Below are 25,686 nucleotides of genomic sequence, written 5' to 3'. Positions count from 1 at the left end.
AGGACTTTCGCCAGGATTTTAGGCTCCGCATTGAGCAGTGAAATCGGCCGGTAAGAAGTGCAGCGGTCTCGCGGCTTGCCCTCCTTGGGGATAACGACTATAGTGGCCAAGCGCTGGTCGGCCGGAAGGGAACCCGCCGCAAGAGAGTCGCGGAACATGCGGCCGAGGAAGGGTGCAAGCTTATCAGGACGCAATTTGTATAGTTCAATGGGCAGACCGTTAGGACCCATGGCCTTGCCAGATCGAAGGGAGCGAATCGCGGTCGCTATTTCATCCGACGACAAGGGGGCGTCCAGCCGCTCCCGGTCCTCAACAGACAGGCCGGGCAGGGCAATGTCTCTCAGTAGGAGGCGAGAGTCATCCTCATCCCTGTCAGTCACCGGGGAGTACACCGCCCGGAGGTGGGCAGCGAAGCATTCCACAATCTCATCCGGCTCAGTCACACACACACCATCCGCAACACGCAACTCGGGGACCACACGATTCACTCTCTCCTTTTTGTCCAGCCACGCAATCAACTTTCCCGCCTTGTCCCCGGCATCATACAATCGGCCCTGCTGCTCCCTATGCATAGTTTTGGCCGCGTCAGTGACCAGGGACCTATATTCGAACTGCTTCAGGCTAAGGGCATGTAGCCCTTCCGGAGTGACACCCGCCTCCAAGGCCGACTCCAGTCCCGAGATGTCAGTCTCCAGCTTCACCACCGCCTCGCTCCTAACCTTCTTGGCCACCACTATCTGGGAGAGGGCGTGTCCGCGTATCACAGTTTTAAAGGCTTCCCACAGAGACAACGCAGACGACACCGACCCCTCGTTTTCACTGAAGTATTGGTCCATGGCCTTAACCAGGCTGTCACGAGTCATAGGGTCCCGCAGGTACCAGGGGTTAATGGGAGCTATCCGCCCCGCGGACCGCGACCCGGTGTCAAAGAGAAGCCACAGCGGAGAATGGTCGGAGATACCCCGCGCCAGGTGTCTGACCTCTCGAATCCGACCAGTCTGCGCCGCGGGCATGAGGAAGTAGTCTAACCTGGAGAGACTCCCATGCGCCCCCGAGTGAAAGGTGAACTGACATTGGGTCGGATGCATCAGTCTCCAACTATCTACCAAGCCGAAGGTCTCCAACATCCCACCCAGCCATGACTGGGCAGCAGGGAGGGCCCTTGGTGGGTGACGATCCAGCTCACCCGAAACCACCGAATTAAAGTCCCCACCCATGAGCAGGAGGCCGTCCGGAAGGTCAAGCAGCATTCGACCCACGTCAGCAAAGGCGGAGTTCTGGAGGCCCGGGGGGACGTAAATTGAAACCAGGGTAAGGGGCTGCCCCTCCCACCTCCCGATCAAACACACGTAGCGCCCTCTGTCATCCGAGACTATCCTCGTGATCTCCACCGGAAGGGAGGTTCGCAGGAGAATACCCACCCCCCGGGAACCAGTTGTGAAACCAGAATGGGCCACGAGGCGGTATCCCCCCCTGTTCATCGCGTGGCAGACATTGCCGACCAAATGCGTCTCCTGGAGAAACACCACATCAGGAGTCAAACGACGCAAATATTGCAGTACAACACCCCGCTTAATACGGTCCCCCAACCCATTGACGTTCCATGACATAAGCCTCAACCCGTCTCCCCCCATCCCCACCAATAGAGCAAGAGGCCCCCAGCCCGCAGCACAGGTCCCAAATATGGACAAAAATCAATACCTCGCCCTGTAAACAAAAGACACACAATAAAACAACCCCTCTTCCCCCCCAACCCCACCCCAAGTCCAACTCCCCCCACCCTGCACCCCTGCGGGCCAAAGAACCCCCCCAACTTGCAGTGTGCCTGTCGCCCCACTAACCCCATTCTACAAAAAGACCCCGGAGGAGGAAAGGGACCCGAACCCGCCCGCACCCCTCACGGGTCCTGGTAAGACACAGTATGCAAAAGAAGTAAGACCCAACTGTACATTGCAAAACAGCAAAATCAAGGACCAAATGGCAGTCTAAGGGGACCCGTCACCTGCGGTGCCCCCAGAGGGCCCGGGCCGGGCACCCCCGTCCGGCAGCGAGTCCAGCCAGTCACTTGCAGCCCCAGGAGAGTCAAAAAAGGCTGTCCGCTCTCCATGCTCCACTCGGAGCTTCGCCGGGTAGATCATCGAGTACTTCAGGCCCAGCTCGCGGAGACGGCGCTTCACCCCCTGGAATCCCATCCGCTGTTTCTGGACCAGTTGCGTGAAGTCCGGATAAAAGTTTATGGTCGAGTTCTCGTAGCGGACCGGGCCACGGGTCCGCGAAGCCTGCAGAATTGCGTCGCGGTCCCTGTAGTGAAACAGTTTAGCCACGATCGGCCTCGGGGGGGCCCCCGGCCGCGGCCGGCCGCCCGGCACTCGATGGGCCCGCTCCACGGCGAAGAATTTGCTTAGGCCAGCCGGGGACAGCTGTTGCTGGATGAGTTCCTCGACCACAAGGTCCACCGGGCGGCTGTCGGAGGACTCCGGTACTCCAATGATGCGGACGTTGTTGCGTCGGGCCCGTCCCTCGAAGTCCTCAAGCCGCCGGGCCATATGGTCGTTGACCACTCTTATGTCCCCAAGCGCGGCCCGCAGATCCGACACCTCCGCACCCAGGGTGGTGGTCCGTGTATCAAGGGCCTGGACCCTCTCGTTGGTTTTGGAGAGGTCGGCCCGAATCAGGGTGACATCGATCGCGACAGTGTCGATCTTACGGGCCAGGGCCTCATATTGCGTCGCGATGGTTTCCCTGATGCCCTCAATGGCGCCCATAATGTCCTGCAGGGAAAGTTCCGCAGAGACGGTCGTGCCTCCCCCTGCAGCATCCGGGGGGAGGCCAGCAGCGCCAGGGGACCCCCTGCCCTGGGTGTAGCGGTCCATGTTGTTGCTCTGGACCGCTCCCCCGCGCAGAGAAGCCCTGGTCCTGCGCCCCTCCGGACCCCCTTTGCCCGCCATATGAGCGCGGCCTCTCGATGGCACCTCCGATCAAGAAGTATGCGGGCACCAGCAAAAGTACCACAAACTGTCGGTGTAGGGGTCGGAGGCGTTAGGCCCCCCAGGAGCAAATGGAAGCAAGCCTCGGGCAGAGGCCCAGGAGGCACCTCGCCACCTCGAGCACGCACGCCGGCTGGTGTCTTGAAGGCCAAAACCGAAACCGAAAGTGCTGGATCGGCAACTGGCACCGCGCTGAGGCCGCTGTTGTTCAATTGCAGCCCGGCCCCACGGGTCACCTTCACCCCGGCCACCTCCGTCTGGTGGGTCCCAAAAGTTCCGACGACGACAACTCAGGATTCCCAGGTCCGATCAGAATTTTGAACAGAGATATATGATCAGCTGGTCTTCATCTCCCAGAATCATTAAACCAAATCAGGATATTCGCAGGATATATTCCGAGGAGCAGAAAGGGTCCGGGGAGCCCTGTGCTCACGCGACCATCATGGATGCGCGCTAGGCTCCTCCTCCGCCTGAGCAATAGTTATTGCTACACTGATGCCACACTCCCACTCTAGTCAACAAAAATACTGAGGTTATGACCCCCTGAAGAACACAAGGGCACGTGGTGCAGATCACAATGTACCAAGGACGTGACATATATGGTAAATAGGCAACAAGATTTAGCCTGGCTGCCATCCCCATGGTTTTCATAAATTCAAAAATATAGCTGGTAATTTCCTTAAAGTAAACAGAAAATCAGAGAAATGACAGCAAGCAGTTTCACAAATGCTAACAAATTTTAAGAAATCATCTAAGTCCCTTTTAAATATACTATCAAATAGTAGAAATACTTCAATTGAAGTTACTCTGATCTGGCTCTTTTTTAATAAGCGTCAAAAATCATCAAGAATTTATCTTAAGAGATATTGCCTGAAGCTTGAATACTAACCACTGCCTATTCATTAGCATCAAATGTGCACAGTCTTCAGATTTGCATGTAAATGAGGCTGAATGTGAATGATGCAATATGCAAATGAGCATTGATCCGTGTATGAGATAGACAAAATGTTGTGATCAAAGTGTTTGCTTTTGGTGCAATTTTGCATCTTGTTTTTATGCCTGCAGTAACACTAGTGCTGCAAACAAGATGAATCAAAATCCCGTCATGTTCACCCTATGAGTGTGAGTAACTTGAAAACTAAGATATATATACTGCATTGATGAGTTTGAGCATTGGAGCAGAGGAAGCTCAACATAGAGGTCACTGGCTGAGTGCATTTGTTACTCCCTCCCCTTAGGAAAGGTCTGAGACAAGAGCTAGTCCCCTCCCTAGCAGGGATCTTCTGAGCAAGGAGAACAAGCAACCAGAAACCTGTGGCTGGCAGGTGCTGCAAAAGAGGTTGTGCTGTGGCATGTCTACTATTTCCAGACCAGCTGATGCTGCTCTCCTGGTATTGGAAGTGGCTTGTGGTTGGCTTGTCTGAGTACAATGGTTGAGATGAGACAATGTCTCATTACCCAATTCAGACTACTCTTCATCTGCTCATATTTTTCCTAAATTGAATATGCATCACACACTATACTGTAAGTGCTAAGAAAAAATTACTTGCAGTGCTTTGATTTCAGTACTTCTTTGTTGTCATCAAACAGAAACACAGAATAGATCTCATATAATAATTCCCTCAACAGCATCCTTTATTAGCATTTTCCAGGATATATTCCTCACCAAATTTCAGACAATTTTCCACTCACTTTATCAATGCACTGGACATTGATTGGGTATCCATCCTGTAACACACAGCATATAAGTCAATTTAAAACACTGTTAATGCAGAGATGAATCAAAATACTACAGAACATATGTTTAGTGTGTCTGAAACGTACTGTGTCAATCATAATAAAGTCTTTTTTTCAACTCTTCTTTCTGAGTTGCATCCAAAATATAGGGCACTTTTTCACAAAACTGAACATTTTGCAACAATTCAGACAATCGTCCTCCATTTTGTGACATTTGCTTATTGACCCTGGCAATTAACGCTACATAAGCTGTATTTTGTAAGTTTAAAACTTCTCTTCTTCCCTTTCTCCAAAAATTGCTTAATTTTGTTTTAATTGTCTGTTAGTATTTCAAACATATTTTTGGCATTTACCACAAAATTCTTGATGTCAGAGACTATTCAGACAACAGTTTCCATCTCTATTAGGCATGAGACTCAAGATGTGTAGTATTTTCTCCAACTTTCAAAATGAGCTCCCCTTTATTTCATTCATAAGATTTGGTATAGCCGGTCAGCGACTAACTTCTGTAAAGACTCAGAACCGTACATAAGTAAATATCAGGCCAATCATCAAAGGACCCGGGAGACCGACAAGTCATTGACCAACAACAAGGTGTGAAAAAAGCTAAGACTGTGAGGGCATCAATGGCATAAAGCAACTTGATAAGGTGGGTATCGGATTCGCAATATATACAGTTTAGAATATGGAGCTAGGATGCAGCAATACCAGGCTTCAAATATCAAAGAGGTGGAAGATTTTACGAGGTAAGTAGAAGTCCTAAATGAGAAAGGATTCAGAATTTCTGTATTGTTATGTTCTACAGCATTTTTAATGCAAAATTCAAAGGAACAGATATTCACCTCAGAGCAGTATCCAAAGCACAATGGAAGGAGAGACCAATGCAGAAAACTGGCAAACGTCCAGGAGGAGAGTGACGAATGATAGTCCAAAAGAGAATCAAGAAGTTCTTCGTGAATAGCATATAAAGGAGGGATTTTACAAGCAGGTCAAAAAAATATAGGCATGGAGGGGCAGGAAAACCTCTAACTAAAGGCGTTTTGGTGGCATTAGGAATCATGAATATAAATATAAGCAAAGTTAAAATTTTGGTTGCATTAATTGGAGCTGGAATACAGTAAAAAATGAAAGAGAGCAAGTGGTGATTCTACTGAGTCTAACGATATGCGATTAATTGAGAATAGAATGTCTGAAACCGGGCAGCATTTCTACTGAGACTTAATGTGTGGGGTGCAGATGGAAAGGCATAGTATTTAGAGAAGAAGAAGTATTGGGAAGCCAAACAGATCTCCTGATGAACCTTACATTAAGGCGTCCAGGACAGAGCTGAGGTGCACTTTTATTGAATGGTCACTGCTCATGCATGTGGAATTCTTATGACAGTTTACAGTGCTGTGGAGGTCAGGTAAATGGCCATCTGCCTGCTTGTCTACTTCTGAGTCTTCCACGATTTAGCCTGAGCAGAAGTTATTGCTACACTGATGCCACACTCCCACTCTAGTCAATAAAAATACTGAGGTTATGACCCCCTGAAGAACACAAGGGCACGTGGTGCAGATCACAATGTACCAAGGACGTGACATATATGGTAAATAGGCAACAAGATTTAGCCTGGCTGCCATCCCCATGGTTTTCATAAATTCAAAAATATAGCTGGTAATTTCCTTAAAGTAAACAGAAAATCAGAGAAATGACAGCAAGCAGTTTCACAACTTCTAACAAATTTTAAGAAATCATCTAAGTCCCTTTTAAATATACTATCAAATAGTAGACATACTTCAATTGAAGTTACTCTGATCTGGCTCTTCTTTTAATAAGCGTCAAAAATCATCAAGAATTTATCTTAAGAGATATTGCCTGAAGCTTGAATACTAACCACTGCCTATTCATTAGCATCAAATGTGCACATTCTTCAGATTTGCATGTAAATGAGGCTGAATGGGAATGATGCAATATGCAAATGAGAATTGATCCTTGTATGAGATAGACAAAATGTTGTGATCAAAGTGTTTGCTTTTGGTGCAATTTTGCATCTTGTTTTTATGCCTGCAGTGACACTAGTGCTGCAAACAAGATGAATCAAAATCCCGTCATGTTCACCCTATGAGTGTGAGTAACTTGAAAACTAAGATATATATACTGCATTGATGAGTTTGAGCATTGGAGCAGAGGAAGCTCAACATAGAGGTCACTGCCTGAGTGCATTTGTTACTCCCTCACCTTAGGAAAGGTCTGAGACAAGAGCTAGTCACCTCCCTAGCAAAGATCTCCTGAGCAAGGAGAACAAGCAACCAGAAACCTGTGGCTGGCAGTTGCTGCAAAAGAGGTTGTGCTGTGGCATGTCTACTATTTCCAGACCAGCTGATGCTGCTCTCCTGGTATTGGAAGTGGCTTGTGGTTGGCTTGGCTGAGTACAATGGTTGAGATGAGACAATGTCTCATTACCCAATTCAGACTACTCTTCATCTGCTCATATTTTTCCTAAATTGAATATGCATCACACACTATACTGTAAGTGCTAAGAAAAAATTACTTACAGTGCTTTGATTTCAGTACTTCTTTGTTGTCATCAAACAGAAACACAGAAAAGATCTCATATAATAATTCCCTCAACAGCATCTTTTATTAGCATTTTCCAGGATATATTCCTCACCAAACTTCAGACAATTTTCCACTCACTTTATCAATGCACTGGACATTGATTGGGTATCCATCCTGTAACACACAGCATATAAGTCAATTTAAAACACTGTTAATGCAGAGATGAATCAAAATACTACAGAACATATGTTTAGTGTGTCTGAAACGTACTGTGTCAATCATAATAAAGTCTTTTTTTCAACTCTTCTTTCTGAGTTGCATCCAAAATATAGGGCACTTTTTCACAAAACTGAACATTTTGCAACAATTCAGACAATCGTCCTCGATTTTGTGACATTTGCTTAGTGACCCTGTGCATTAACGCTACATAAGCTGTATTTTGTAAGTTTAAAACTTCTCTTCTTCCCTTTCTCCAAAAATTGCTTAATTTTGTTTTAATTGTCTGTTAGTATTTCAAACATATTTTTGGCATTTACCACAAAATTCTTGATGTCAGAGACTATTCAGACAACAGTTTCCATCTCTATTAGGCATGAGACTCAAGATGTGTAGTATTTTCTCCAACTTTCAAAATGAGCTCCCCTTTATTTCATTCATAAGATTTGGTATAGCCGGTCAGCGACTAACTTCTGTAAAGACTCAGAACCGTACATAAGTAAATATCAGGCCAATCATCAAAGGACCCGGGAGACCGACAAGTCATTGACCAACAACAAGGTGTGAAAAAAGCTAAGACTGTGAGGGCATCAATGGCATAAAGCAACTTGATAAGGTGGGTATCGGATTCACAATATATACAGTTTAGAATATGGAGCTAGGATGCAGCAATACCAGGCTTCAAATATCAAAGAGGTGGAAGATTTTACGAGGTAAGTAGAAGTCCTAAATGAGACAGGATTCAGAATTTCTGTATTGTTATGTTCTACAGCATTTTTAATGCAAAATTCAAAGGAACAGATATTCACCTCAGAGCAGTATCCAAAGCACAATGCAAGGAGAGACCAATGCAGAAAACTGGCAAACGTCCAGGAGGAGAGTGACGAATGATAGTCCAAAAGAGAATCAAGAAGTTCTTCGTGAATAGCATATAAAGGAGGGATTTTACAAGCAGGTCAAAAAAATATAGCCATGGAGGGGCAGGAAAACCTCTAACTAAAGGCGTTTTGGTGGCATTAGGAATCATGAATATAAATATAAGCAAAGTTAAAATTTTGGTTGCATTAATTGGAGCTGGAAAACAGTAAAAAATGAAAGAGAGCAAGTGGTGATTCTACTGAGTATAACGATATGTGATTAATTGAGAATAGAATGTCTGAAACCGGGCAGCATTTCTACTGAGTCTTAATGTGTGGGGTGCAGATGGAAAGGCATAGTATTTAGAGAAGAAGAAGTATTGGGAAGCCAAACAGATCTCCGGATGAACCTTACATTAAGGCGTCCAGGACAGAGCTGAAGTGCACTTTTATTGAATGGTCACTGCTCATGCATGTGGAATTCTTTTGACAGTTTACAGTGCTGTGGAGGTCAGGTAAATGGCCATCTGCCTGCTTGTCTACTTCTGAGTCTTCCACGATTTAGCCTGAGCAGAAGTTATTGCTACACTGATGCCACACTCCCACTCTAGTCAACAAAAATACTGAGGTTATGACCCCCTGAAGAACACAAGGGCACGTGGTGCAGATCACAATGTACCAAGGACGTGACATATATGGTAAATAGGCAACAAGATTTAGCCTGGCTGCCATCCCCATGGTTTTCATAAATTCAAAAATATAGCTGGTAATTTCCTTAAAGTAAACAGAAAATCAGAGAAATGACAGCAAGCAGTTTCACAAATGCTAACAAATTTTAAGAAATCATCTAAGTCCCTTTTAAATATACTATCAAATAGTAGAAATACTTCAATTGAAGTTACTCTGATCTGGCTCTTCTTTTAATAAGCGTCAAAAATCATCAAGAATTTATCTTAAGAGATATTGCCTGAAGCTTGAATACTAACCACTGCCTATTGATTAGCATCAAATGTGCAATGTCTTCAGATTTGCATGTAAATGAGGCTGAATGTGAATGATGCAATATGCAAATGAGCATTGATCCGTGTATGAGATAGACAAAATGTTGTGATCAAAGTGTTTGCTTTTGGTGCAATTTTGCATCTTGTTTTTATGCCTGCAGTGACACTAGTGCTGCAAACAAGATGAATCAAAATCCCGTCATGTTCACCCTATGAGTGTGAGTAACTTGAAAACTAAGATATATATACTGCATTGATGAGTTTGAGCATTGGAGCAGAGGAAGCTCAACATAGAGGTCACTGGCTGAGTGCATTTGTTACTCCCTCCCCTTAGGAAAGGTCTGAGACAAGAGCTAGTCCCCTCCCTAGCAGGGATCTTCTGAGCAAGGAGAACAAGCAACCAGAAACCTGTGGCTGGCAGGTGCTGCAAAAGTCGTTGTGCTGTGGCATGTCTACTATTTCCAGACCAGCTGATGCTGCTCTCCTGGTATTGGAAGTGGCTTGTGGTTGGCTTGTCTGAGTACAATGGTTGAGATGAGACAATGTCTCATTACCCAATTCAGACTACTCTTCATCTGCTCATATTTTTCCTAAATTGAATATGCATCACACACTATACTGTAAGTGCTAAGAAAAAATTACTTGCAGTGCTTTGATTTCAGTACTTCTTTGTTGTCATCAAACAGAAACACAGAATAGATCTCATATAATAATTCCCTCAACAGCATCCTTTATTAGCATTTTCCAGGATATATTCCTCACCAAATTTCAGACAATTTTCCTCTCACTTTATCAATGCACTGGACATTGATTAGGTATCCATCCTGTAACACACAGCATATAAGTCAATTTAAAACACTGTTAATGCAGAGATGAATCAAAATACTACAGAACATATGTTTAGTGTGTCTGAAACGTACTGTGTCAATCATAATAAAGTCTTTTTTTCAACTCTTCTTTCTGAGTTGCATCCAAAATATAGGGCACTTTTTCACAAAACTGAACATTTTGCAACAATTCAGACAATCGTCCTCCATTTTGTGACATTTGCTTATTGACCCTGGCAATTAACGCTACATAAGCTGTATTTTGTAAGTTTAAAACTTCTCTTCTTCCCTTTCTCCAAAAATTGCTTAATTTTGTTTTAATTGTCTGTTAGTATTTCAAACATATTTTTGGCATTTACCACAAAATTCTTGATGTCAGAGACTATTCAGACAACAGTTTCCATCTCTATTAGGCATGAGACTCAAGATGTGTAGTATTTTCTCCAACTTTCAAAATGAGCTCCCCTTTATTTCATTCATAAGATTTGGTATAGCCGGTCAGCGACTAACTTCTGTAAAGACTCAGAACCGTACATAAGTAAATATCAGGCCAATCATCAAAGGACCCGGGAGACCGACAAGTCATTGACCAACAACAAGGTGTGAAAAAAGCTAAGACTGTGAGGGCATCAATGGCATAAAGCAACTTGATAAGGTGGGTATCGGATTCGCAATATATACAGTTTAGAATATGGAGCTAGGATGCAGCAATACCAGGCTTCAAATATCAAAGAGGTGGAAGATTTTACGAGGTAAGTAGAAGTCCTAAATGAGAAAGGATTCAGAATTTCTGTATTGTTATGTTCTACAGCATTTTTAATGCAAAATTCAAAGGAACAGATATTCACCTCAGAGCAGTATCCAAAGCACAATGGAAGGAGAGACCAATGCAGAAAACTGGCAAACGTCCAGGAGGAGAGTGACGAATGATAGTCCAAAAGAGAATCAAGAAGTTCTTCGTGAATAGCATATAAAGGAGGGATTTTACAAGCAGGTCAAAAAAATATAGGCATGGAGGGGCAGGAAAACCTCTAACTAAAGGCGTTTTGGTGGCATTAGGAATCATGAATATAAATATAAGCAAAGTTAAAATTTTGGTTGCATTAATTGGAGCTGGAATACAGTAAAAAATGAAAGAGAGCAAGTGGTGATTCTACTGAGTATAACGATATGTGATTAATTGAGAATAGAATGTCTGAAACCGGGCAGCATTTCTACTGAGTCTTAATGTGTGGGGTGCAGATAGAAAGGCATAGTATTTAGAGAAGAAGAGGTATTGGGAAGCCAAACAGATCTCCGGATGAACCTTACATTAAGGCGTCCAGGACAGAGCTGAAGTGCACTTTTATTGAATGGTCACTGCTCATGCATGTGGAATTCTTATGACAGTTTACAGTGCTGTGGAGGTCAGGTAAATGGCCATCTGCCTGCTTGTCTACTTCTGAGTCTTCCACGATTTAGCCTGAGCAGAAGTTATTGCTACACTGATGCCACACTCCCACTCTAGTCAACAAAAATACTGAGGTTATGACCCCCTGAAGAACACAAGGGCACGTGGTGCAGATTACAATGTACCAAGGACGTGACATATATGGTAAATAGGCAACGAGATTGAGCCTGGCTGCCATCCCCATGGTTTTCATAAATTCAAAAATATAGCTGGTAATTTCCTTAAAGTAAACAGAAAATCAGAGAAATGACAGCAAGCAGTTTCACAACTGCTAACAAATTTTAAGAAATCATCTAAGTCCCTTTTAAATATACTATCAAATAGTAGACATACTTCAATTGAAGTTACTCTGATCTGGCTCTTCTTTTAATAAGCGTCAAAAATCATCAAGAATTTATCTTAAGAGATATTGCCTGAAGCTTGAATACTAACCACTGCCTATTCATTAGCATCAAATATGCACATTCTTCAGATTTGCATGTAAATGAGGCTGAATGTGAATGATGCAATATGCAAATGAGCATTGATCCTTGTATGAGATAGACAAAATGTTGTGATCAAAGTGTTTGCTTTTGGTGCAATTTTGCATCTTGTTTTTATGCCTGCAGTGACACTAGTGCTGCAAACAAGATGAATCAAAATCCCGTCATGTTCACCCTATGAGTGTGAGTAACTTGAAAACTAAGCTATATATACAGCATTGATGAGTTTGAGCATTGGAGCAGAGGAAGATCAACATAGAGGTCACTGGCTGAGTGCATTTGTTAGTCGCTCACCTTAGGAAAGGTCTGAGACAAGAGCTAGTCACCTCCCTAGCAGGGCTCTCCTGAGCAAGGAGAACAAGCAACCAGAAACCTGTGGCTGGCAGGTGCTGCAAAAGTCGTTGTGCTGTGGCATGTCTACTATTTCCAGACCAGCTGATGCTGCTCTCCTGGTATTGGAAGTGGCTTGTGGTTGGCTTGGCTGAGTACAATGGTTGAGATGAGACAATGTCTCATTACCCAATTCAGACTACTCTTCATCTGCTCATATTTTTCCTAAATTGAATATGCATCACACACTATACTGTAAGTGCTAAGAAAAAATTACTTGCAGTGCTTTGATTTCAGTACTTCTTTGTTGTCATCAAACAGAAACACAGAATAGATCTCATATAATAATTCCCTCAACAGCATCTTTTATTAGCATTTTCCAGGATATATTCCTCACCAAACTTCAGACAAGTTTCCACTCACTTTATCAATGCACTGGACATTGATTGGGTATCCATCCTGTAACACACAGCATATAAGTCAATTTAAAACACTGTTAATGCAGAGATGAATCAAAATACTACAGAACATATGTTTAGTGTGTCTGAAACGTACTGTGTCAATCATAATAAAGTCTTTTTTTCAACTCTTCTTTCTGAGTTGCATCCAAAATATAGGGCACTTTTTCACAAAACTGAACATTTTGCAACAATTCAGACAATCGTCCTCCATTTTGTGACATTTGCTTATTGACCCTGTGCATTAACGCTACATAAGCTGTATTTTGTAAGTTTAAAACTTCTCTTCTTCCCTTTCTCCAAAAATTGCTTAATTTTGTTTTAATTGTCTGTTAGTATTTCAAACATATTTTTGGCATTTACCACAAAATTCTTGATGTCAGAGACTATTCAGACAACAGTTTCCATCTCTATTAGGCATGAGACTCAAGATGTGTAGTATTTTCTCCAACTTTCAAAATGAGCTCCCCTTTATTTCATTCATAAGGTTTGGTATAGCCGGTCAGCGACTAACTTCTGTAAAGACTCAGAACCGTACATAAGTAAATATCAGGCCAATCATCAAAGGACCCGGGAGACCGACAAGTCATTGACCAACAACAAGGTGTGAAAAAAGCTAACACTGTCAGGGCATCAATGGCATAAAGCAACTTGATAAGGTGGGTATCGGATTCGCAATATATACAGTTCAGAATATGGAGCTAGGATGCAGCAATACCAGGCTTCAAATATCAAAGAGGTGGAAGATTTTACGAGGTAAGTAGAAGTCCTAAATAAGAAAGGATTCAGAATTTCTGTATTGTTATGTTCTACAGCATTTTTAATGCAAAATTCAAAGGAACAGATATTCACCTCAGAGCAGTATCCAAAGCACAATGGAAGGAGAGACCAATGCAGAAAACTGGCAAACGTCCAGGAGGAGAGTGACGAATGATAGTCCAAAAGAGAATCAAGAAGTTCTTCGTGAATAGCATATAAAGGAGGGATTTTACAAGCAGGCCAAAAAAAGTATAGGCATGGAGGGGCAGGAAAACCTCTAACTAAAGGCGTTTTGGTGGCATTAGGAATCATGAATATAAATATAAGCAAAGTTAAAATTTTGGTTGCATTAATTGGAGCTGGAATACAGTAAAAAATGAAAGAGAGCAAGTGGTGATTCTACTGAGTCTAACGATATGTGATTAATTGAGAATAGAATGTCTGAAACCGGGCAGCATTTCTACTGAGTCTTAATGTGTGGGGTGCAGATGGAAAGGCATAGTATTTAGAGAAGAAGAAGTATTGGGAAGCCAAACAGATCTCCGGATGAACCTTACATTAAGGCGTCCAGGACAGAGCTGAAGTGCACTTTTATTGAATGGTCACTGCTCATGCATGTGGAATTCTTATGACAGTTTACAGTGCTGTGGAGGTCAGGTAAATGGCCATCTGCCTGCTTGTCTACTTCTGAGTCTTCCACGATTTAGCCTGAGCAGAAGTTATTGCTACACTGATGCCACACTCCCACTCTAGTCAACAAAAATACTGAGGTTATGACCCCCTGAAGAACACAAGGGCACGTGGTGCAGATCACAATGTACCAAGGACGTGACATATATGGTAAATAGGCAACAAGATTTAGCCTGTCTGCCATCCCCATGGTTTTCATAAATTCAAAAATATAGCTGGTAATTTCCTTAAAGTAAACAGAAAATCAGAGAAATGACAGCAAGCAGTTTCACAACTGCTAACAAATTTTAAGAAATCATCTAAGTCCCTTTTAAATATACTATCAAATAGTAGACATACTTCAATTGAAGTTACTCTGATCTGGCTCTTCTTTTAATAAGCGTCAAAAATCATCAAGAATTTATCTTAAGAGATATTACCTGAAGCTTGAATACTAACCACTGCCTATTCATTAGCATCAAATGTGCACATTCTTCAGATTTGCATGTAAATGAGGCTGAATGTGAATGATGCAATATGCAAATGAGCATTGATCCTTGTATGAGATAGACAAAATGTTGTGATCAAAGTGTTTGCTTTTGGTGCAATTTTGCATCTTGTTTTTATGCCTGCAGTGACACTAGTGCTGCAAACAAGATGAATCAAAATCCCGTCATGTTCACCCTATGAGTGTGAGTAACTTGAAAACTAAGATATATATACTGCATTGATGAGTTTGAGCATTGGAGCAGAGGAAGCTCAACATAGAGGTCACTGGCTGAATGCATTTGTTATTCCCTCACCTTAGGAAAGGTCTGAGACAAGAGCTAGTCACCTCCCTAGCAGGGATCTCCTGAGCAAGGAGAACAAGCAACCAGAAACCTGTGGCTGGCAGGTGCTGCAAAAGAGGTTGTGCTGTGGCATGTCTACTATTCCCAGACCAGCTGATGCTGCTCTCCTGGTATTGGAAGTGGCTTGTGGTTGGCTTGGCTGAGTACAATGGTTGAGATGAGACAATGTCTCATTACCCAATTCAGACTACTCTTCATCTGCTCATATTTTTCCTAAATTGAATATGCATCACACACTATACTGTAAGTGCTAAGAAAAAATTACTTGCAGTGCTTTGATTTCAGTACTTCTTTGTTGTCATCAAACAGAAACACAGAATAGATCTCATATAATAATTCCCTCAACAGCATCTTTTATTAGCATTTTCCAGGATATATTCCTCACCAAACTTCAGACAATTTTCCACTCACTTTATCAATGCACTGGACATTGATTGGGTATCCATCCTGTAACACACAGCATATAAGTCAATTTAAAACACTGTTAATGCAGAGATTAATCAAAATACTACTGAACATATGCTTAGTGTGTCTGAAACGTACTGTGTCAATCATAATAAAGTCTTTTTTTCAACTCTTCTTTCTGAGTTGAACCAAAATATAGGGCACTTTTTCACAAAACTGAACATTTTGCAACAATTCAGACAATCGTCCTCCATTTTGTGACATTTGCTTATTGACCCTGTGCATTAACGCTACATAAGCTGTATTTTGTAAGTTTAAAACTTCTCTTCTTCCCTTTCTCCAAAAATTGCTTAATTTTGTTTTAATTGTCTGTTAGTATTTCAAACATATTTTTGGCATTTACCACAAAATTCTTGATGTCAGAGACTATTCAGACAACAGTTTCCATCTCTATTAGGCATGAGACTCAAGATGTGTAGTATTTTCTCCAACTTTCAAAATGAGCTCCCCTTTATTTCATTCATAAGGTTTGGTATAGCCGGTCAGCGACTAACTTCTGTAAAGACTCAGAACCGTACATAAGTAAATATCAGGCCAATCATCAAAGGACCCGGGAGACCGACAAGTCATTGATCAACAACAAGGTGTGAAAAAAGCTAAGACTGTGAGGGCATCAATGGCATAAAGCAACTTGATAAGGTGGGTATCGGATTCGCAATATATACAGTTTAGAATATGGAGCTAGGATGCAGCAATACCAGGCTTCAAATATCAAAGAGGTGGAAGATTTTACGAGGTAAGTAGAAGTCCTAAATGAGAAAGGATTCAGAATTTCTGTATTGTTATGTTCTACAGCATTTTTAATGCAAAATTCAAAGGAACAGATATTCACCTCAGAGCAGTATCCAAAGCACAATGCAAGGAGAGACCAATGCAGAAAACTGGCAAACGTCCAGGAGGAGAGTGACGAATGATAGTCCAAAAGAGAATCAAGAAGTTCTTCGTGAATAGCATATAAAGGAGGGATTTTACAAGCAGGTCAAAAAAAGTATAGGCATGGAGGGGCAGGAAAACCTCTAACTAAAGGCGTTTTGGTGGCATTAGGAATCATGAATATAAATATAAGCAAAGTTAAAATTTTGGTTGCATTAATTGGAGCTGGAAAACAGTAAAAAATGAAAGAGGGCAAGTGGTGATTCTACTGAGTCTAACGATATGTGATTAATTGAGAATAGAATGTCTGAAACAGGGCAGCATTTCTACTGAGTCTTAATGTGTCGGGTGCAGATGGAAAGGCATAGTATTTAGAGAAGAAGAAGTATTGGGAAGCCAAACAGATCTCCGTATGAACCTTACATTAAGGCGTCCAGGACAGAGCTGAAGTGCACTTTTATTGAATGGTCACTACTCATGCATGTGGAATTCTTATGACAGTTTACAGTGCTGTGGAGGTCAGGTAAATGGCCATCTGCCTGCTTGTCTACTTCTGAGTCTTCCACGATTTAGCCTGAGCAGAAGTTATTGCTACACTGATGCCACACTCCCACTCTAGTCAACAAAAATACTGAGGTTATGACCCCCTGAAGAACACAAGGGCACGTGGTGCAGATCACAATGTACCAAGGACGTGACATATATGGTAAATAGGCAACAAGATTTAGCCTGGCTGCCATCCCCATGGTTTTCATAAATTCAAAAATATAGCTGGTAATTTCCTTAAAGTAAACAGAAAATCAGAGAAATGACAGCAAGCAGTTTCACAACTGCTAACAAATTTTAAGAAATCATCTAAGTCCCTTTTAAATATACTATCAAATAGTAGACATACTTCAATTGAAGTTACTCTGATCTGGCTCTTCTTTTAATAGGCATCAAAAATCATCAAGAATTTATCTTAAGAGATATTGCCTGAAGCTTGAATACTAACCACTGCCTATTCATTAGCATCAAATGTGCACAGTCTTCAGATTTGCATGTAAATGAGGCTGAATGGGAATGATACAATATGCAAATGAGCATTGATCCTTGTATGAGATAGACAAAATGTTGTGATCAAAGTGTTTGCTTTTGGTGCAATTTTGCATCTTGTTTTTATGCCTGCAGTGACACTAGTGCTGCAAACAAGATGAATCAAAATCCCGTCATGTTCACCCTATGAGTGTGAGTAACTTGAAAACTAAGATATATATACTGAATTGATAAGTTTGAGCATTGGAGCAGAGGAAGCTCAACATAGAGGTCACTGGCTGAGTGCATTTGTTTCTCCCTCACCTTAGGAAAGGTCTGAGACAAGAGCTAGTCACCTCCCTAGCAGGGCTCTCCTGAGCAAGGAGAACAAGCAACCAGAAACCTGTGGCTGGCAGGTGCTGCAAAAGTCGTTGTGCTGTGGCATGTCTACTATTCCCAGACCAGCTGATGCTGCTCTCCTGGTATTGGAAGTGGCTTGTGGTTGGCTTGGCTGAGTACAATGGTTGAGATGAGACAATGTCTCATTACCCAATTCAGACTACTCTTCATCTGCTCATATTTTTCCTAAATTGAATATGCATCACACACTATACTGTAAGTGCTAAGAAAAAATTACTTGCAGTGCTTTGATTTCAGTACTTCTTTGTTGTCATCAAACAGAAACACAGAATAGATCTCATATAATAATTCCCTCAACAGCATCTTTTATTAGCATTTTCCAGGATATATTCCTCACCAAACTTCAGACAAGTTTCCACTCACTTTATCAATGCACTGGACATTGATTGGGTATCCATCCTGTAACACACAGCATATAAGTCAATTTAAAACACTGTTAATGCAGAGATGAATCAAAATACTACAGAACATATGTTTAGTGTGTCTGAAACGTACTGTGTCAATCATAATAAAGTCTTTTTTTCAACTCTTCTTTCTGAGTTGCATCCAAAATATAGAGCACTTTTTCACAAAACTGAACATTTTGCAACAATTCAGACAATCGTCCTCCATTTTGTGACATTTGCTTATTGACCCTGTGCATTAACGCTACATAAGCTGTATTTTGTAAGTTTAAAACTTCTCTTCTTCCCTTTCTCCAAAAATTGCTTAATTTTGTTTTAATTGTCTGTTAGGATTTCAAACATATTTTTGGCATTTACCACAAAATTCTTGATGTCAGAGACTATTCAGACAACAGTTTCCATCTCTGTTAGGCATGAGACTCAAGATGTGTAGTATTTTCTCCAACTTTCAAAATGAGCTCCCCTTTATTTCATTCATAAGATTTGGTATAGCCGGTCAGCGACTAACTTCTGTAAAGACTCAGAACCGTACATAAGTAAATATCAGGCCAATCATCAAAGGACCCGGGAGACCGACAAGTCATTGACCAACAACAAGGTGTGAAAAAAGCTAAGACTGTGAGGGCATCAATGGCATAAAGCAACTTGATAAGGTGGGTATCGGATTCGCAATATATACAGTTTATAATATGGAGCTAGGATGCAGCAATACCAGGCTTCAAATATCAAAGAGGTGGAAGATTTTACGAGGTAAGTAGAAGTCCTAAATGAGAAAGGATTCAGAATTTCTGTATTGTTATGTTCTACAGCATTTTTATTGCAAAATTCAAAGGAACAGATATTCACCTCAGAGCAGTATCCAAAGCACAATGCAAGGAGAGACCAATGCAGAAAACTGGCAAACGTCCAGGAGGAGAGTGACGAATGATAGTCCAAAAGAGAATCAAGAAGTTCTTCGTGAATAGCATATAAAGGAGGGATTTTACAAGCAGGTCAAAAAAATATAGGCATGGAGGGGCAGGAAAACCTCTAACTAAAGGCGTTTTGGTGGCATTAGGAATCATGAATATAAATATAAGCAAAGTTAAAATTTTGGTTGCATTAATTGGAGCTGGAAAACAGTAAAAAATGAAAGAGAGCAAGTGGTGATTCTACTGAGTCTAACGATATGTGATTAATTGAGAAAAGAATGTCTGAAACTGGGCAGCATTTCTACTGAGTCTTAATGTGTGGGGTGCAGATGGAAAGGCATAGTATTTAGAGAAGAAGAAGTATTGGGAAGCCAAACAGATCTCCGGATGAACCTTACATTAAGGCGTCCAGGACAGAGCTGAAGTGCACTTTTATTGAATGGTCACTGCTCATGCATGTGGAATTCTTTTGACAGTTTACAGTGCTGTGGAGGTCAGGTAAATGGCCATCTGCCTGCTTGTCTACTTCTGAGTCTTCCACGATTTAGCCTGAGCAGAAGTTTTTTTTTTTTTTTTTTTTTTTTTATTTACGAAGGAGTTCTGGAGTGCATAGAGGAACCTGGGAAGGGACATCATTTTAAACAGCGCAGCCCGACCCAGCGGGGACAGGGGGAGCCTGCACCACCGGGCCGTGTCCTCTCGCAATCGCCGAAGTGGGCGCAGGAGATTCTGCTCATAGCGAGCCACCGGGTCCAGCGAAACGTATATCCCCAAGTACTTAAAGCCACTCAGAGATATTTGGATCGGAAGCCGAGGCGGCAGGAGAGGAGGACCACCAGAGATGGGATAGACGCAGGATTTAGACCAATTGATCGTGAGACCCGAATTATTCCCAAAGGAAGTCAGAACGTCAAAGAGGACGTTGAGCGACTGCCGCGGTGAGGTGAGATACAGGAGAATATCGTCCGCATACAGCGAGACCCGATCTTCGAAGCCCGGGGCCCACCGGATCCCCCTAAGCGAGGGCTCCCAGCGGAGCCAAGCAGCGAGTGGCTCCAGGGCGAGAGCAAAGAGCAAAGGGGACAACGGGCACCCCTGCCTCGTGCCCCTGCCGAGGGCAAAGGGCCGAGAGACCCGCCCATTCACCACCACTTGAGCCATGGGTTCCGTGTAGAGGAGCCTCACCCAGCCAATAAATCCCTCTCCAAAGCCGAATTTAGCCAAGACGGCCCAGAGGAATGGCCACTCAATAGTGTCAAAGGCCATCGTGGCGTCCAAAGAAACCAACACGGCCGGTTCGGAGAGGAACTCCGCCCTGGCAAGGGCACCGTGAAGACGCCGCAAGTTAAGAGCGGTATTGCGATGCGGGATAAAGCCGCATTGGTCCGGGTGGATAAGGTCGCACACGACACTCAACAAGCGATTGGCCAGGACTTTCGCCAGGATTTTAGGCTCCGCATTGAGCAGTGAAATCGGCCGGTAAGAAGTGCAGCGGTCTCGCGGCTTGCCCTCCTTGGGGATAACGACTATAGTGGCCAAGCGCTGGTCGGCCGGAAGGGAACCCGCCGCAAGAGAGTCGCGGAACATGCGGCCGAGGAAGGGTGCAAGCTTATCAGGACGCAATTTGTATAGTTCAATGGGCAGACCGTTAGGACCCATGGCCTTGCCAGATCGAAGGGAGCGAATCGCGGTCGCTATTTCATCCGACGACAAGGGGGCGTCCAGCCGCTCCCGGTCCTCAACAGACAGGCCGGGCAGGGCAATGTCTCTCAGTAGGAGGCGAGAGTCATCCTCATCCCTGTCAGTCACCGGGGAGTACACCGCCCGGAGGTGGGCAGCGAAGCATTCCACAATCTCATCCGGCTCAGTCACACACACACCATCCGCAACACGCAACTCGGGGACCACACGATTCACTCTCTCCTTTTTGTCCAGCCACGCAATCAACTTTCCCGCCTTGTCCCCGGCATCATACAATCGGCCCTGCTGCTCCCTATGCATAGTTTTGGCCGCGTCAGTGACCAGGGACCTATATTCGAACTGCTTCAGGCTAAGGGCATGTAGCCCTTCCGGAGTGACACCCGCCTCCAAGGCCGACTCCAGTCCCGAGATGTCAGTCTCCAGCTTCACCACCGCCTCGCTCCTAACCTTCTTGGCCACCACTATCTGGGAGAGGGCGTGTCCGCGTATCACAGTTTTAAAGGCTTCCCACAGAGACAACGCAGACGACACCGACCCCTCGTTTTCACTGAAGTATTGGTCCATGGCCTTAACCAGGCTGTCACGAGTCATAGGGTCCCGCAGGTACCAGGGGTTAATGGGAGCTATCCGCCCCGCGGACCGCGACCCGGTGTCAAAGAGAAGCCACAGCGGAGAATGGTCGGAGATACCCCGCGCCAGGTGTCTGACCTCTCGAATCCGACCAGTCTGCGCCGCGGGCATGAGGAAGTAGTCTAACCTGGAGAGACTCCCATGCGCCCCCGAGTGAAAGGTGAACTGACATTGGGTCGGATGCATCAGTCTCCAACTATCTACCAAGCCGAAGGTCTCCAACATCCCACCCAGCCATGACTGGGCAGCAGGGAGGGCCCTTGGTGGGTGACGATCCAGCTCACCCGAAACCACCGAATTAAAGTCCCCACCCATGAGCAGGAGGCCGTCCGGAAGGTCAAGCAGCATTCGACCCACGTCAGCAAAGGCGGAGTTCTGGAGGCCCGGGGGGACGTAAATTGAAACCAGGGTAAGGGGCTGCCCCTCCCACCTCCCGATCAAACACACGTAGCGCCCTCTGTCATCCGAGACTATCCTCGTGATCTCCACCGGAAGGGAGGTTCGCAGGAGAATACCCACCCCCCGGGAACCAGTTGTGAAACCAGAATGGGCCACGAGGCGGTATCCCCCCCTGTTCATCGCGTGGCAGACATTGCCGACCAAATGCGTCTCCTGGAGAAACACCACATCAGGAGTCAAACGACGCAAATATTGCAGTACAACACCCCGCTTAATACGGTCCCCCAACCCATTGACGTTCCATGACATAAGCCTCAACCCGTCTCCCCCCATCCCCACCAATAGAGCAAGAGGCCCCCAGCCCGCAGCACAGGTCCCAAATATGGACAAAAATCAATACCTCGCCCTGTAAACAAAAGACACACAATAAAACAACCCCTCTTCCCCCCCAACCCCACCCCAAGTCCAACTCCCCCCACCCTGCACCCCTGCGGGCCAAAGAACCCCCCCAACTTGCAGTGTGCCTGTCGCCCCACTAACCCCATTCTACAAAAAGACCCCGGAGGAGGAAAGGGACCCGAACCCGCCCGCACCCCTCACGGGTCCTGGTAAGACACAGTATGCAAAAGAAGTAAGACCCAACTGTACAGTGCAAAACAGCAAAATCAAGGACCAAATGGCAGTCTAAGGGGACCCGTCACCTGCGGTGCCCCCAGAGGGCCCGGGCCGGGCACCCCCGTCCGGCAGCGAGTCCAGCCAGTCACTTGCAGCCCCAGGAGAGTCAAAAAAGGCTGTCCGCTCTCCATGCTCCACTCGGAGCTTCGCCGGGTAGATCATCGAGTACTTCAGGCCCAGCTCGCGGAGACGGCGCTTCACCCCCTGGAATCCCATCCGCTGTTTCTGGACCAGTTGCGTGAAGTCCGGATAAAAGTTTATGGTCGAGTTCTCGTAGCGGACCGGGCCACGGGTCCGCGAAGCCTGCAGAATTGCGTCGCGGTCCCTGTAGTGAAACAGTTTAGCCACGATCGGCCTCGGGGGGGCCCCCGGCCGCGGCCGGCCGCCCGGCACTCGATGGGCCCGCTCCACGGCGAAGAATTTGCTTAGGCCAGCCGGGGACAGCTGTTGCTGGATGAGTTCCTCGACCACAAGGTCCACCGGGCGGCTGTCGGAGGACTCCGGTACTCCAATGATGCGGACGTTGTTGCGTCGGGCCCGTCCCTCGAAGTCCTCAAGCCGCCGGGCCATATGGTCGTTGACCACTCTTATGTCCCCAAGCGCGGCCCGCAGATCCGACACCTCCGCACCCAGGGTGGTGGTCCGTGTATCAAGGGCCTGGACCCTCTCGTTGGTTTTGGAGAGGTCGGCCCGAATCAGGGTGACATCGATCGCGACAGTGTCGATCTTACGGGCCAGGGCCTCATATTGCGTCGCGATGGTTTCCCTGATGCCCTCAATGGCGCCCATAATGTCCTGCAGGGAAAGTTCCGCAGAGACGGTCGTGCCTCCCCCTGCAGCATCCGGGGGGAGGCCAGCAGCGCCAGGGGACCCCCTGCCCTGGGTGTAGCGGTCCATGTTGTTGCTCTGGACCGCTCCCCCGCGCAGAGAAGCCCTGGTCCTGCGCCCCTCCGGACCCCCTTTGCCCGCCATATGAGCGCGGCCTCTCGATGGCACCTCCGATCAAGAAGTATGCGGGCACCAGCAAAAGTACCACAAACTGTCGGTGTAGGGGTCGGAGGCGTTAGGCCCCCCAGGAGCAAATGGAAGCAAGCCTCGGGCAGAGGCCCAGGAGGCACCTCGCCACCTCGAGCACGCACGCCGGCTGGTGTCTTGAAGGCCAAAACCGAAACCGAAAGTGCTGGATCGGCAACTGGCACCGCGCTGAGGCCGCTGTTGTTCAATTGCAGCCCGGCCCCACGGGTCACCTTCACCCCGGCCACCTCCGTCTGGTGGGTCCCAAAAGTTCCGACGACGACAACTCAGGATTCCCAGGTCCGATCAGAATTTTGAAAAGAGATATATGATCAGCTGGTCTTCATCTCCCAGAATCATTAAACCAAATCAGGATATTCGCAGGATATATTCCGAGGAGCAGAAAGGGTCCGGGGAGCCCTGTGCTCACGCGACCATCATGGATGCGCGCTAGGCTCCTCCTCCGCCTGAGCAGAAGTTATTGCTACACTGATGCCACACTCCCACTCTAGTCAACAAAAATACTGAGGTTATGACCCCCTGAAGAACACAAGGGCACGTGGTGCAGATCACAATGTACCAAGGACGTGACATATATGGTAAATAGGCAACAAGATTTAGCCTGGCTGCCATCCCCATGGTTTTCATAAATTCAAAAATATAGCTGGTAATTTCCTTAAAGTAAACAGAAAATCAGAGAAATGACAGCAAGCAGTTTCACAAATGCTAACAAATTTTAAGAAATCATCTAAGTCCCTTTTAAATATACTATCAAATAGTAGAAATACTTCAATTGAAGTTACTCTGATCTGGCTCTTTTTTAATAAGCGTCAAAAATCATCAAGAATTTATCTTAAGAGATATTGCCTGAAGCTTGAATACTAACCACTGCCTATTCATTAGCATCAAATGTGCACAGTCTTCAGATTTGCATGTAAATGAGGCTGAATGTGAATGATGCAATATGCAAATGAGCATTGATCCGTGTATGAGATAGACAAAATGTTGTGATCAAAGTGTTTGCTTTTGGTGCAATTTTGCATCTTGTTTTTATGCCTGCAGTAACACTAGTGCTGCAAACAAGATGAATCAAAATCCCGTCATGTTCACCCTATGAGTGTGAGTAACTTGAAAACTAAGATATATATACTGCATTGATGAGTTTGAGCATTGGAGCAGAGGAAGCTCAACATAGAGGTCACTGGCTGAGTGCATTTGTTACTCCCTCCCCTTAGGAAAGGTCTGAGACAAGAGCTAGTCCCCTCCCTAGCAGGGATCTTCTGAGCAAGGAGAACAAGCAACCAGAAACCTGTGGCTGGCAGGTGCTGCAAAAGAGGTTGTGCTGTGGCATGTCTACTATTTCCAGACCAGCTGATGCTGCTCTCCTGGTATTGGAAGTGGCTTGTGGTTGGCTTGTCTGAGTACAATGGTTGAGATGAGACAATGTCTCATTACCCAATTCAGACTACTCTTCATCTGCTCATATTTTTCCTAAATTGAATATGCATCACACACTATACTGTAAGTGCTAAGAAAAAATTACTTGCAGTGCTTTGATTTCAGTACTTCTTTGTTGTCATCAAACAGAAACACAGAATAGATCTCATATAATAATTCCCTCAACAGCATCCTTTATTAGCATTTTCCAGGATATATTCCTCACCAAATTTCAGACAATTTTCCACTCACTTTATCAATGCACTGGACATTGATTGGGTATCCATCCTGTAACACACAGCATATAAGTCAATTTAAAACACTGTTAATGCAGAGATGAATCAAAATACTACAGAACATATGTTTAGTGTGTCTGAAACGTACTGTGTCAATCATAATAAAGTCTTTTTTTCAACTCTTCTTTCTGAGTTGCATCCAAAATATAGGGCACTTTTTCACAAAACTGAACATTTTGCAACAATTCAGACAATCGTCCTCCATTTTGTGACATTTGCTTATTGACCCTGGCAATTAACGCTACATAAGCTGTATTTTGTAAGTTTAAAACTTCTCTTCTT

General features: G+C 44.8%; 7 non-coding genes across 7 annotated transcripts; all 7 read left to right on the top strand.

The window, feature by feature from the left end:
• Positions 1-4,164: 4,164 nt before the first annotated feature.
• LOC146811550 (Nuclear RNase P) lies at positions 4,165-4,471 on the top strand. Its single transcript, XR_014967225.1, has one exon.
• Positions 4,472-6,888: 2,417 nt separating this feature from the next.
• LOC146811549 (Nuclear RNase P) lies at positions 6,889-7,195 on the top strand. The gene has a single exon (XR_014967304.1).
• Positions 7,196-9,612: 2,417 nt separating this feature from the next.
• On the top strand, positions 9,613-9,919 carry LOC146811548 (Nuclear RNase P). Its single transcript, XR_014967242.1, has one exon.
• Positions 9,920-12,336: 2,417 nt separating this feature from the next.
• LOC146811547 (Nuclear RNase P) lies at positions 12,337-12,643 on the top strand. Its single transcript, XR_014967292.1, has one exon.
• A 2,418-nt stretch (positions 12,644-15,061) lies between these two features.
• On the top strand, positions 15,062-15,368 carry LOC146811546 (Nuclear RNase P). Its single transcript, XR_014967230.1, has one exon.
• A 2,417-nt stretch (positions 15,369-17,785) lies between these two features.
• LOC146811545 (Nuclear RNase P) lies at positions 17,786-18,092 on the top strand. The gene has a single exon (XR_014967276.1).
• Positions 18,093-24,845: 6,753 nt separating this feature from the next.
• LOC146811544 (Nuclear RNase P) lies at positions 24,846-25,152 on the top strand. The gene has a single exon (XR_014967224.1).
• Positions 25,153-25,686: the final 534 nt, after the last annotated feature.

This window comes from Triturus cristatus, chromosome 7 (genome assembly GCF_964204655.1).
Source record: "Triturus cristatus chromosome 7, aTriCri1.1, whole genome shotgun sequence".
Taxonomy (NCBI): Eukaryota; Metazoa; Chordata; class Amphibia; order Caudata; family Salamandridae; genus Triturus; species Triturus cristatus.
The sequence above is the reverse complement of the archived record's forward strand: the minus strand, read 5'-3'. Positions and strand labels throughout refer to the sequence as shown.